The 12582-nt window shown below is 38.4% G+C and overlaps 1 protein-coding gene and 1 long non-coding RNA gene across 4 annotated transcripts in view; one reads left to right on the plus strand and one right to left on the minus strand.

The window, feature by feature from the left end:
• The window catches only part of rtn4rl1b (reticulon 4 receptor-like 1b), a 145763-nt gene that overhangs the window by 56174 nt on the left and 77007 nt on the right, over positions 1-12582 (plus strand). The window lies entirely within an intron of this gene.
• The window catches only part of LOC147171442 (uncharacterized), a 100409-nt gene that overhangs the window by 5904 nt on the left and 81923 nt on the right, over positions 1-12582 (minus strand). For 2 of the 3 annotated variants that reach the window (XR_015095567.1, XR_015095566.1), the window contains exons 4-5: positions 12139-12347; positions 6504-6994 (exon numbers count right to left, since the gene is read on the minus strand). This is a non-coding gene — a long non-coding RNA (uncharacterized LOC147171442). Of the gene's footprint in view, positions 1-6503; positions 6995-12138; positions 12348-12582 lie in introns of those variants that run through there. The other variant, XR_015095568.1, reaches the window with a different exon arrangement.

Consider the following 12582-nt stretch of genomic DNA (forward strand, 5'->3'; position numbering starts at 1 on the left):
ATATTTTTATAGCAATAGAACATAATAAATAATAAAGCATCAGTGTCTTTTGTGTTAAACACAAAAAAAAAACTATTTAAACAAAAACAAACGAAAAGCTATTTTTGGAGACGTCCCCACATGGAAACGCATCAATACTCGCAGGAACTTTATGACTCATTGCGTCTTTGTTTGACACGACTGCAACTTGAGTGTTTTTAACACCATGTAACAGGGAAGGGGAAAATAATGTCTTTTTTTTTTATGTTGTCACCACGGCAACCAAGTCTAGACATTTCCCCACTTTAAGTGGGTGGTTTCAGAATCAAAAGGTGTCAGAATACCTAGCCCCCCCCAAAAAAAAAAAATCTCCTTTGTGAATTAATCATTGAAAAACGTCTCGCTGAATTATTTCTGAAACCTTTGCTAGACGGAAACATCCCTTGAAAAGATTCTGTTCATCACAAGAGATTGTGAAACACTCGAGACGCATCTGAATGTAAATATTGATATCGCCCGCAGCACGTGTTCATCCATTTATTTACAGCATTCAAAGTGGCCCGCAGGCATCGGTATAAGCAGAAGGGATTTTTGACAGCCGTATTCTTGGGCTTTTACTAATTCCGTCTCCACCGATGTGCTTAAATAACTTGCCCGCACAAGTCGCCTTTATTAGGCAGGCACTCGAAGAGGGCACGAGACAGCCGCTCCATATTGCAGTTGACTTAAAGTATTAGCCACACAAGGCTTGAAGTCATTTTGTCACCCTCTTAAAATCATGTCTGAAGTCATGTTTTGACCACAAATATTTTTTTTGTCTGTACTGTATTTTAAAACTATACGTCCCCCCCCCACCACCCCCCTTCCCCAATAGTTTGGTTGGTCCTGCAACTTACCCGACAGTCAGGAGCAACTTGCATATCGTCACTGCTATGTGAAAAATACTTATGTCCTATTTTATTTATTTTTTTACATTTTGGGGATGTCTGCATTCAGTTTCATCACAAAAACATAAAAATGTATTAGAAAAATGGAAAAATTTAATGCAGACATCGCAAAAACTTAATATGTAAAAACAAAATGAAAAACATGGAAAAAACGTAGCCTATAGTCAGGTGTGAGTTGCATATCATCACTGCTATGTGATGCTTATGTCCATTTATTACATTTTATATTATATGTTTTTGGGATGTCTGCATTCAGTTTGATCCCCCCCCAAAAAAAAGACAAAATTGGACATAAGTGTTTTTCAAATAGCAGCTGACTAAAGGGTAAAACATTTTAATTTTTTTCCCCTCATTTTTAAGTTTTTGGGGTGTCAAAATTCAGTTTCGTCACAAAAATGTAAAAATGTAAAAATATATATATATATATATATATATATATATATATATATATATATATATAAATAACAACAATGGACATACCATAAGTGTTTTTTCACATAGCACCGACGATATGCAAGTCGCACCTGACTATAGGGTAAGTTTTTTACATCCCCCCATTTTTTTTTACATTTTTAAGTTTTTGGGGTGTCAGCATTCAGTGACATGTTTTAAAAAAATGACAAAAATGGACATAAGTGTATTTCACATAGCAGCGACAATATATTAAAATTAGAACTCGGACTAGCACCTACAATTCCTGTTCCTTAGTTGTGCTGACGACAGTGAACGAGTTCCGGTTGGATTCGAACCTTGCGTTTATAACTGCAGTAAAGTTTCAGTTTTTAGTTTAAAATGGCTCATCTTAACTAGAATCCTGTATCGTATTTTGGCCAAAGGTAGAATCCTGGTTGGTTATTGGGCCTTTTTGTGCTGCATGCTAAACTAGCAAAACATTAGTTGCCATGACAACTACTACTAACTCTTCAGTTTCTTGTTCTACTTTCTTTTGGTGGTTAGCGACTTATAACCCCCAAAATACGGTATGTATATATATATATATATATGCCTACCGACTGATCAAAATGAAAGCAGAGACGCACTGAGATGTCAATTTGAATTCAGTTTCATCTTCACACCGATCACAAACACAAATGTCTGTCAGTCCTTTCGCATATTGTTACTTAGCATGCACATTTCATGTATAGGGAATATAAATTCCAGTTTCTCCATTATCCTATTAATTATTCACGTGCACCCATAAACATGCCTCCTTTTTGTGTATTGGTGTATTGTGGTTTTTACTACACTGCAGCCTACTTTCATTTTTTTTTCCCCTAACATACAGCCTCCTGTTTTTAGTCACGCGCTATATATACTGTAGATGAAGGCGTCTCTTGTTGACATTATGTTATAAAGGCAGAGTAGTGGATGCACTGTAACTCTTTGGACCATTTGATTGTGCAGGAGTACGTATAGTTATGGAGGCCAGCAAGTGTCCTTACAACAAATACCTTTTACAGTCATTACTCATCGCTCTTCACTTCCTGTCAGCTGAGTGCATCTATTTTCATGCATCCAAGTGTCAAGGTCACACAGCTGACGCCATGCGAAAACATACCGCATCCCCTGGAAGTTACGATATGAAAATACGGCAGAGATGCCGCCCTACTGCCCTGCTCATCATCCGCAGCGGAAATATAGTTGGAGTGGGAAACAACTTGAGTGCGGCGCTGTATGATATTTTCCCCCAGCTGTGACCAGAATAGCCTCACGCTCATTAAAACCTCTCCTCTCATTCATCCCAGCCAGCAATCGCAGCTCAAAGCATCACATATCTCCTGTTTTGCTGCCATTTTATTTGTTTCTTTTTTTTCTTTCCTTGAGGCCACATAGCGAGCGCTACCCTTGGTCCACGCCTCATGACTCAGAGGAAGTTGGCAGCGAGGAGCTCCGTCTTTATCACATCCTCATCAAATACAAGCGCGCCTGCCGGCTCAGGCTTCTCTGCGGGCTGGCTGCCATTGAAGCCCGTTTTAGCTGCCCTGATAGCCCGGTGGCCTCATTGGAGCTGGACATGCAGCCACAAACTCCCCCCCCCCCCCCCCCCCCACCAAAACACCAAACTCCAGAGCTATAATCCGGCCTTCGAGGGTGGCCTCGGACATTTTAGAGGGAAGATAGGATGTTACACAGTAAATTTTAGAGACTGTTTAAATTAATCGATGATCAAATTAATCTACCACTATTTTAATGATCAAGTCATCGTTTTGGACTTTTTTTTATTTAATATTGTCTAAATCTTCTGATTTCAGCATATTAACAGTAATTGTTCACATATTTCTCTAGTCCTTCATTAAAGAAGACTCATTATGCTATGTGTTTATGAAAATAAGACTATGCAAACATCTGTTTTTACTTTGGAAAACAATGACCGAACTAGCAACATAGTACAATATCAATCCCCACCCCCCTTTTTTTTTTTTTTACTCATTCACTCTCAGACATTTTCACTGAAGCAACCCCCTTCGCTCCCAGCTGTTTTACTGGATCTTGACAGATTCTGCAAGGCCCACAGTGTATTCGGTTCTATAGCTATAAAAACATGAAACCTACCAAAAGAAAGATTGGTCTCTTCTGTTTTCTGTTTTCCGTTTTGCAGAAACTGTAGAAAACACTGGCAAAAAGTGAGTTTTGCAACGTGGCCCTGGCTGATCTCTTATACTCTATGTCAGAAGCTGCATCAAAGCCTTCTGTTTGCTCTTGCAAAATAAAAATAAACATTTTTAAAACCCGTATAAATACGGTTTTGGGAGTGAATGACAAAGTATTAAAAAAATATATATAAAATATATATATATATATCCATCCATCCATCCATTTTCTGTACCGCTTGTCCTCACAAGGGTCGCAGGGGTTGCTGGAGCCTATCCCAGCTGGCTTTGGGCAGTAGGCGGGGTACACCCTGAACTGGTTGCCAGCCAATCGCAGGGCACACAGAGACATATATATATATATATATATATATATATATATATATATATATATTACTCCCTGCAAATATACAGTTTACTCTGTGTAGACTGGGACCAAATCTTTCAAAAGATTTCAATCAAATCAAAATCTTTTTCAGAGTAAAATTTACTAAATACTGTAATGAAAGATTAACTGGGAAAATTGCAAATCAATTATTTTGTAGGATATGCAGATAAATTGTATGACCTTTAGCATGCTTCTCGTTCGTGCTTGTTGTGGATGAAAAATCTTTTAAGACATTTAAAAAAATAAGTTTCGGCCAATTCAGTGATTCTTTCACACGCCACTAGAGGGAGCTTGATTACCACTAGTCTTAATGAATCACTGCTGTATCATCCGCACTAGACGCTGCAAGACGGAGTTAAACATTTTTTATTTGTCTCCTGTTCAGGCTGCTCTCTGACCTTTCAAAAGTCCTGGCATTTACATTGTGCTTATCCAAAAACACAACGCTGGGGAGATGCTGAATTATTGATGCGGGAAGCAACAAACCCGCAACAGTGGACCTCGACCAATCCACATCATATTTCATACCTCGTCTGTGACGCTTTCTTGGCTTATCCGACAAAGCAGGCTTTTCATGTCATTGAATTAATTCCCCCATCCTTTTGTTTTGCCCGCCGCTCGCCTCGTCATGAAGTCACAATGGAATGCGTTGTGCGGTAAGCGGATGCTCGTCATTGTCATTCAGCTGGAGACAGACGGCGTACTTAACAAGCCAAAGCTCGTTAGATTAATTTCTGTTTCCCTCTCGCTCGTGCCCCGTCTGAATGTAAACACTCTGATGTGCCGTATCGTGGCTTTGGAGCTGACGCTATGTATAATAATAACAGTATTACACACGTTGTTAGTGTGACGGCTGCAGGTCACACTATTTCAGTGGTTTACGACATTGGTAGATCGGCCAAGACACACCAGCATTGGCACTAAAATTACTCTGAGAAAACATCAAAATAACACCATTCGTGGTCTGCTGGGCTGGTGTGATGGTACGTCGTGTGATTTCTTGATTATTTTAATTCCTTTATACCAAGGGTCCCAAACATACAACCCGTGGGCCAGAAATGGGCCTTCTGGGGTCCAATTTGGCCCGTGAGGATAGAACACAAACTGCATTTTTTTTCAATTTGGCTGTAATTAATTTCATGTAAATAAATTTGCATTCATTTCTGTTACGATTACAAAAATAAATAAATAAATGAATTAACCAATTATTAAATCAGACTATATATATATATATATATATATATATATATATATATATCAAAAACACATTTTAACTGACCAACTTTAGAGAAAAGGAGAAAAATGCCACAAATATCACAGGACTTTAGATTAGGGGTGTACAAAAAAAAAACGATTCTCATAAGAATCACAATTCTCATTTAGTACGATTCAGAATTGATTTTAAATGTGCCATAATTGATTTTATTTAAATTATTTCATACTGTCTTGCCCTTATTTGTGTGTGCCTTTATTGTTCATGTTGTACACGATTTGGCCACTTATGGGCAGTGTGGTTCCGCGTGCTCTGATACACAGTTAAGTTGTAGCCATATTAGAGAGTAAGAAGGAAAAAGTCACGATCAAGTTATGCCAATAAAAGTTGTTTTGTTTGCAGCGTAGGAAGAGCAAATGCCTTCTCTGTGTACCTTCCTGAAGCGTTTTGTATGACTAGCCGTTATTTTGAGTGATAAAAATGCCACGAGTTATTAGCATTAGCGAGTCAGACTGGACTGGATCATGACGATACTTTGCAAATTTATAAATTGAAGCAAAAATCATTGTCAATCAAATAATTTTGAATCAAAAATCGTTCCTAATCAAAAATCGATTCTGAATCGAATCGCAGACCCCAAAAATCGAAATCGAATCGAATCATGAGTCAAAGATTCCCCCATCCTTTTGTTTTAAGACCGGATTTAAGACCGGGCCATATGTGAACCCCAGGCCATACTTAGGGCTAACCCTAATTATGATGGTGGACCAGCCAAGACACCAGTTTTGGCTTTGTGCACTCATGTTACTGTTCAGAGCTCTGTGCAGTTTTTCTATAGTATAAAATATACCACCAACTAAAAATTATCTGACAAGAGGGTGGGGGGGAAAACAAAGTTATTCCTTACCTCTTTTTTTAAGGCATTAGCGCCATGGGGCTTTTAAGTACATTTCTTTGTACTGTGTCTTGCTGTGGATGTGTCTCACAGGCAGCATCAGCTATTCACATCCTTGTATCCACTTATCTGGTTCAGAATTGTTGTGAGGCGGTGCGGCGTGTGTACTTCCCTTCGAGAACTCTGCAGGAGTCCTTCCCGCTGATTTGTTTATCTTTTCATTCGCACTGACCTCACACTGTTACTACCATTTCAATTTTTCGCTCCAAAAGAAAATCTGACAACGTACATAAAGCCAAACAATATCTCTCCTACTACAGTATCAAAAACACAAAACATGCAATAAGTGCAGCGTTGACCACGTGATCCTGCTTGTTATCGCATGAAAGGAGCAGAAAAGTGCACATTTTCATGTGTCGCCGCTTATAAACTCACCGTCGATGCTTGTAATGGAGCCCGGTGGACATAAGCGATTCGCTCCTGCGAAACCAAACGGATGATGAGCCATGAAGTCAACACAGCACTTAACACTAACTGCATCCAGTTCAAGGATAATAATAATAAGGCTAGCACAAGAAAGCACATATAATGACGTACGTAAACACCACAAGTGTGGAAGAAAAATTGTTATAGAAACACTAAATCACACTGTGCAGCGATTATGACAATAAAGATTCTAAGAAAATTCTTAAATACAAAGCTATGCTAAAATGCTAACAGCTTCACAAAATGGCTGCCAACATGAATAGACAAAACAAACTTATAAAGGCTGAAATTAAATGTTTTTACTACTTACATGTAATGTCTACTTAATGTTTGTTATTGGCCAGCCCAGCAAATGACAGTTGATTTGAGACACACTTGCCTTCACCTTCACAAGGGATGTTGAAAAAGACGAATGCTGCATTCGAGGATGGTCGGAAATCGGATACATCCAACTGGCTTTTTCCCCAGTTTCGACCTGAAAGCGTTCGAGGCGAACTAAAATGGCACATAGTGAAAAAATTGTTTTTTATTTTGGTCCTCAAAACTCATGTTGACCTCCAGCAAACCTACCTTCTCGCAATCTTGCTTCATTTATTGCTTTTATTTGATTGCATAAGCATTCCATACAGTTTGGTACTTCACCGTAACATTTCACGCAGGCATACTGTCACAAACGTTGTGTTACGTGGAGTTATGTCAAATATTTAAGAATGAAGAAAGCTATCTAGTTTTATAATCGAGTAAATTGTAAATCACGGTCTGTGTTTCCAAAGGGGTCGCCATTGTAGAGTGACGTCACTTGTAGCCCGTCCGACTTCGCAAGTGGAATTTCCGAGTTCCCGTGCACACTTCCTGGTTTGAACTCAGAAAAGCTCGCTCTCAATTCATTTCCTATGGAAGCAGGGCGACAAGACGAAAATTGCCTTCCCGCTTTCCCCCTCGGCGACACGCGACATTCGTGAATGTCAAAATTCACGCTCGAGCACGTAGACGTGCACGCGTAGGCCCGCGACGTGTTCCTGGAAAGTTGAAACACGGTCAACTTTTGCCGCTGTCGCCGGGGCGTGTGTTTACTGGGAGGCGACGAGGGACGTATTTCGCTGTCGTTTGTCGCCTCCCGTGTGTCGAGCCCGTAAGTCAGAAAAAAATATTTCCTGTCCAAAGTAATCTGACAGCATCAAATGATGTAATTATGTAAGTATTCTTGTTATTTATTTATTTGTTTGTTTATTTAAGGGGGCAGGAGAAAGACCAAATGTGATTTATTCATTCACTCACAGCGACTATATCCAAATTCACTTCAAGCTATTTCCATATGTTAAAAAATGTATTTAAAAGATTTTACATGTTGGGAAAAAAAAAGGAAAAATCAAAATTAAAAAAATATATCACTGCCGTCGGGCCTGAACCTCCCTAAGTCACAATTTGGTAAATTTAAAATAACATTTAAAAAAATCTATATTGTTGGTCAGTCCACAGAGTTATTTTTACAACGTATTGACTAATCCAAAAATATAAAAAATGGCTATCTCTCTTTTTGATGATACAATGTTGATGTCCTAACATTAACCAAAACAAATATGTCGTTTTTGGGGTCTCCTGAAAAGTGACTATTTTGGAGATACGATATGTAATCTCACAAAACTCACACATACCTTAAAAACTCATATGGTCTTATTAAAATATAATTTGTCTATTTGTATACAATCTATTTAATCCGTTTTTTTTTTTTTAATAAATATATTTCCCTTTTTTTTTTCACCAATAGTACACTGAATTGGATTACTAGTGAGGATGAAAAGTACACTGGTACATGGACCTACCATCCAATTTTGACTTCCCTCTCAGATGACAGCGAGGTGTCTGCTGTTGGAGTAATTAAAATGAACCACCTCTTACTCACGGACCCCCGAAATCACATCCTTAATTGCGTGCCTCATTAAAAAACATGCCTTGTGTCTTTGTGACGTGCGCCCCATTAAACTGGATTACTGCACTTAATCGCACCTGTGTTTATTTATTTATCGAAATCATTATTGTCAGGTCATTTAGTGGCTACAGAGATGAGTGTACTTGTTATATTATTTACTATACACTGTATTAATTTTTCCTGAATCCTGTTTTAAGATAAAGGTTCCATTGCTAAGATTCACAACGTTACATATATACGCACGTTCTAGCCTGGAAAATCCACAAGGCCGCGTACCCAGGTGTCTTGTTGTTATGACAACACATTAACTTCTGACTCCTTGACAAAGTACACATCACACATAGCCTTCACATAGCAATATGTTGTATGTATTGTCCTGCTTGAACTCAAACAGGGTTGCACTTCCAACTTTTTCTTTGTATAAAGACAACAAAAGAAAACTTATTTTCCTTAACAAATTTTTCCTCCATTGCTGACTAAGCCTCATTTATAGGGGTCTTGATCTTCGAATCTTTCATTTGGGAGTCCAATCACCACCAACCTCCTTGTTATTATGTCTCGATTGTTATGGAATTTAATTACTGTTATTGAATCAGATGGATTATTCACAATGAATCTTTATGACTCAAATTGTTCTTCGACGATTTTTTTTACAGACAGGGTGCTGACGAAAATGTGACCACGTTCCATTTTACCAGCCTAACGTTACATATCGCCATTAAAATGTATGCACGGTCGGCAACCTATAATGGATGCTCTGACATTAAAAAAAATCAGTAACATAATTCTTACAGCGTTGTTTTTATCATGTATAGTGCATGGCCAGACAAGGAGTTCAAAGTTGTGTATTAATGAATCAAAATTGTTGGGACAGGTGTCAGGCGGATCACTGATGGATGACCTCACTTTTTAAGGAGGGCCAGTCTCTGCAGATCACGCCGAGACGGTTTGAAAAAGCTCTGAATATTTGATGGAGCCCCCACCCCCTCCAACCCCCCGCGCTCTAAACGTCATAGAAACACGAGAGGAGTAATTAACCAACAGCTGAACTGCTCTGATTTCATACTTAATACCTTCTTGTTTTGGGATTTCAAATGGATTTCTGTCAGCGGCACGTGAGCGAAGTTGGGGAGTTCACGAGCCTTTTGAAAAAGAGCATTGTTGAGAGTCACACTCTTGTTCTGTTTTTTAAACAGTGGTGCAATTTATTAAATTTTGCTCAAGAGTGAATTGGAGGACCGTTTAAATCACACCCATGTAATGCGATGCTATATGACCTTTCAAAACTAAAACTACACACTAAACTGATCCTGCTAATTCGCTGATTTTTTGGGGGTAAAATTTATAACTAATTTGGTGAAACACTTGTTTATATTTGGTGCAATTCCACTGTGTACCACTAGATGGCAGCACAGTTATTTAGTTTGAGATGGTGTACATTTGAAAGAAGAACAACAAAACAGGAAGTATTTCAGCACAGTCTAGTTTTTTTTTTGTTGCAGTTTTTCAATATGAACAATGCAGAAAACAGTCAGTTTTGTTTTTGTTACAGTACTTGGTCCGCAACGGATGACATGTCGCGAGATGACAAGAACATAAGAACGGACAAGAATTTATGAATGTCATGTGCTGTCATCCTGCTTTTACCGCCTACAGAAAGTGAATTTACTTTGTAATGTTCATGGTGGGGCAAGATTATTAACTCATTCACTCCTAGCCATTTTCACTGAAGCAAATCCCCTTCGCTCACAGGTGTTTTACTGGGTTTTGACTGATTTTTCAAGGCCCACAGAATATTGTGTTCTATTGCTATAAAAACATGGAACCTACCAAAAAAAAGATTAGAGCCTCTTCTTTCATCAGGAAAAAAAAAAAAATTCTATCTGTTTCCGTTCTGCATCAATTAGCATTGGAATATAGCAAAGTTTTATCATTTCATTATTCATCATTATTCACAAATCTAAGTTTTTTTAAGTTTTTCTTCCTCCTACTTCTTTACAGGCTAGGTTTAGTTGAGTATTGTCTGGAGAAATTGATAAATGGTTGATTTTGATTGCTGCCTGAAATAAATGAACAATGAATTAAATCTGTTTAAAACAATGGGGAAAATAGCTTTTTTTTTGCAACATAGCCCTGGTTGATCTCTTATACTCTGCTGCCACCTGCTGGCCGTTTTTTGTAATAACTGCCATTGCTTTAAGCGACCTATTTAGGTCAGAGGCTGCATCAAAGCCTTCTGTATGCTCTAGTATAAAAAAACAAAATAAAAAACGCATACATTTGTTTTCGGGACTATGGCAATATTTAAAATAGAACATTTTAATATGTTTTTGGGAGCAAATGAGTAAATGTACTGTATATTGTGAGATGATAAGTTAAATGTGTTTGTATGAAAAACAACTGGATTTGCATCGGTACGCGTACTTTTTTAGTACAATTAAAAATCGCCCTATTTTAAAAGAGTGAATATCGTCCGATTAAATCAACCAACCGATCGTCGAGGCCCTAGTATGGCTACCTAGAGGCTCGGAGTGGAACAACATCACCCATCATTTGATGAGCTGTCACATCGTAGCAAAGTTACATCCCGAGTTATTTGATTTAGTAGCCCCACTTTTTAGTAAGTCTCAACATTTTTTGAAAGGCTTCAAACGGGAGCGCTGTAATATTCTCCTTTATGGTTTTGAAAGGGGCACACTTGACACTTGAGTTGTCACTCTGTGTGGCCTATATTACATTCCAATTCAACCCAACAGCGGCTCAAAAATGACACCCAACTGAAAAATCATCATGTTCTTTTTACTGCAGGCGGATAATCCTCCAAACAATCCTGTCTATTCTCTTGCAACCTCGTATTACATTAAGCTAATTGTGCTGTTAAACACAGAGGAGATCCAGCCGGACGACTATACTTTAGATAAGTTAACAATCTGCTAATTAATTTAAATAGGATCATGGTCATGTTTAACCTTAAGAGCAAAGAGGCACTGATGAAAGTTAAACGGTGAGGCTTCACACGCAGGCTGGAATTACACTGCATGCCTAAAATAACACAATTGCAATGTTTTTGCTCTCAATTGGCACAATCGGAATATGCGTAATGCCAGTGTTGGGAGAAAACAACACATGGAATCGGATTTCTCCAGATGGGAATCAGGCCTTTTTTCCAAATTAGGATAAATACCCGATAAGAATAAACAAACGGATTGGCTGCACTTGCTGTTCACTAATCACAAATTCAGCTGCAGTGGTACTTTGAGATAAGAACTTCATTTGTTCTGTGACCATGCACATCTCAAATCACGTTTTCCCATTGAAATAAATGGAAATGCTATTAATCAGTTCCAGCCTTCACTTAAAAAAAATAAAATAAAAAAATAGAGAATCTCGGGCACCAGATATACTGTTGTTTGTGATGTCTCTACTCCTCTAGTTCATCAGTACAGCACTAATATTAGTCATTCTTCACAGAGGGTAAAGAATATATGACAGAGTACTGTTATATTGTCTTTGTGTATGTGTTGTTGCATGGTTTGTGTTCAGTTCCTTAAAGGTTATGCTAATTGGATACATAAAGAGGCATTATACCAAAATTGAACACTTGGACCTGTAATGTAAATCCATCCTAATTGAGTTCTAAAAGTCAGAATTAACAATATCCAATTTTCCAAAGTTATCGGCGAAAAGACAGTCAAAGTTGAGCACTCACAAGTTCCGCATGATCTCCGTCTTCCAATTTTCAGGAATCATTTTCTCTCTTTTCAACTCTGTTGATCGTCACGTCGCCGCTGACATTCTCTGCTTAAATGAATCTGCAGAGGATTGGCCTTCTCCCCGTCTGGGCTTCATCCAAATCATCAATCACGTCGTATCATCGTTGCGCCATTTCTTCTCGCGCTGCACCCGTCTTGACTTTCTCTGAAGTGAGAGCCACAAAATGAAAATGGGATTTCTTTTTAAGGAACGGGACTGTGCTGTTTTGTTCCTAACGATCAAAAAATAAAAACTTAAAAGATCCCTGATTAATTGTATCTCATCGCAATACAGTGGAGTTTTAGTTTTATTTGAATTGTGCTCCAATACCTCAACAGGAGCCAATTTCGTCGGGTGGATGAATGCACCCACCCAACCCCCCCTCGGGCTGTGAAAGGCT

This window comes from Leptonotus elevatus, chromosome 7 (assembly GCF_054856555.1).
Source record: "Leptonotus elevatus isolate MCC_2025b chromosome 7, RoL_Lele_1.0, whole genome shotgun sequence".
Lineage (NCBI taxonomy): Eukaryota > Metazoa > Chordata > Actinopteri > Syngnathiformes > Syngnathidae > Leptonotus > Leptonotus elevatus.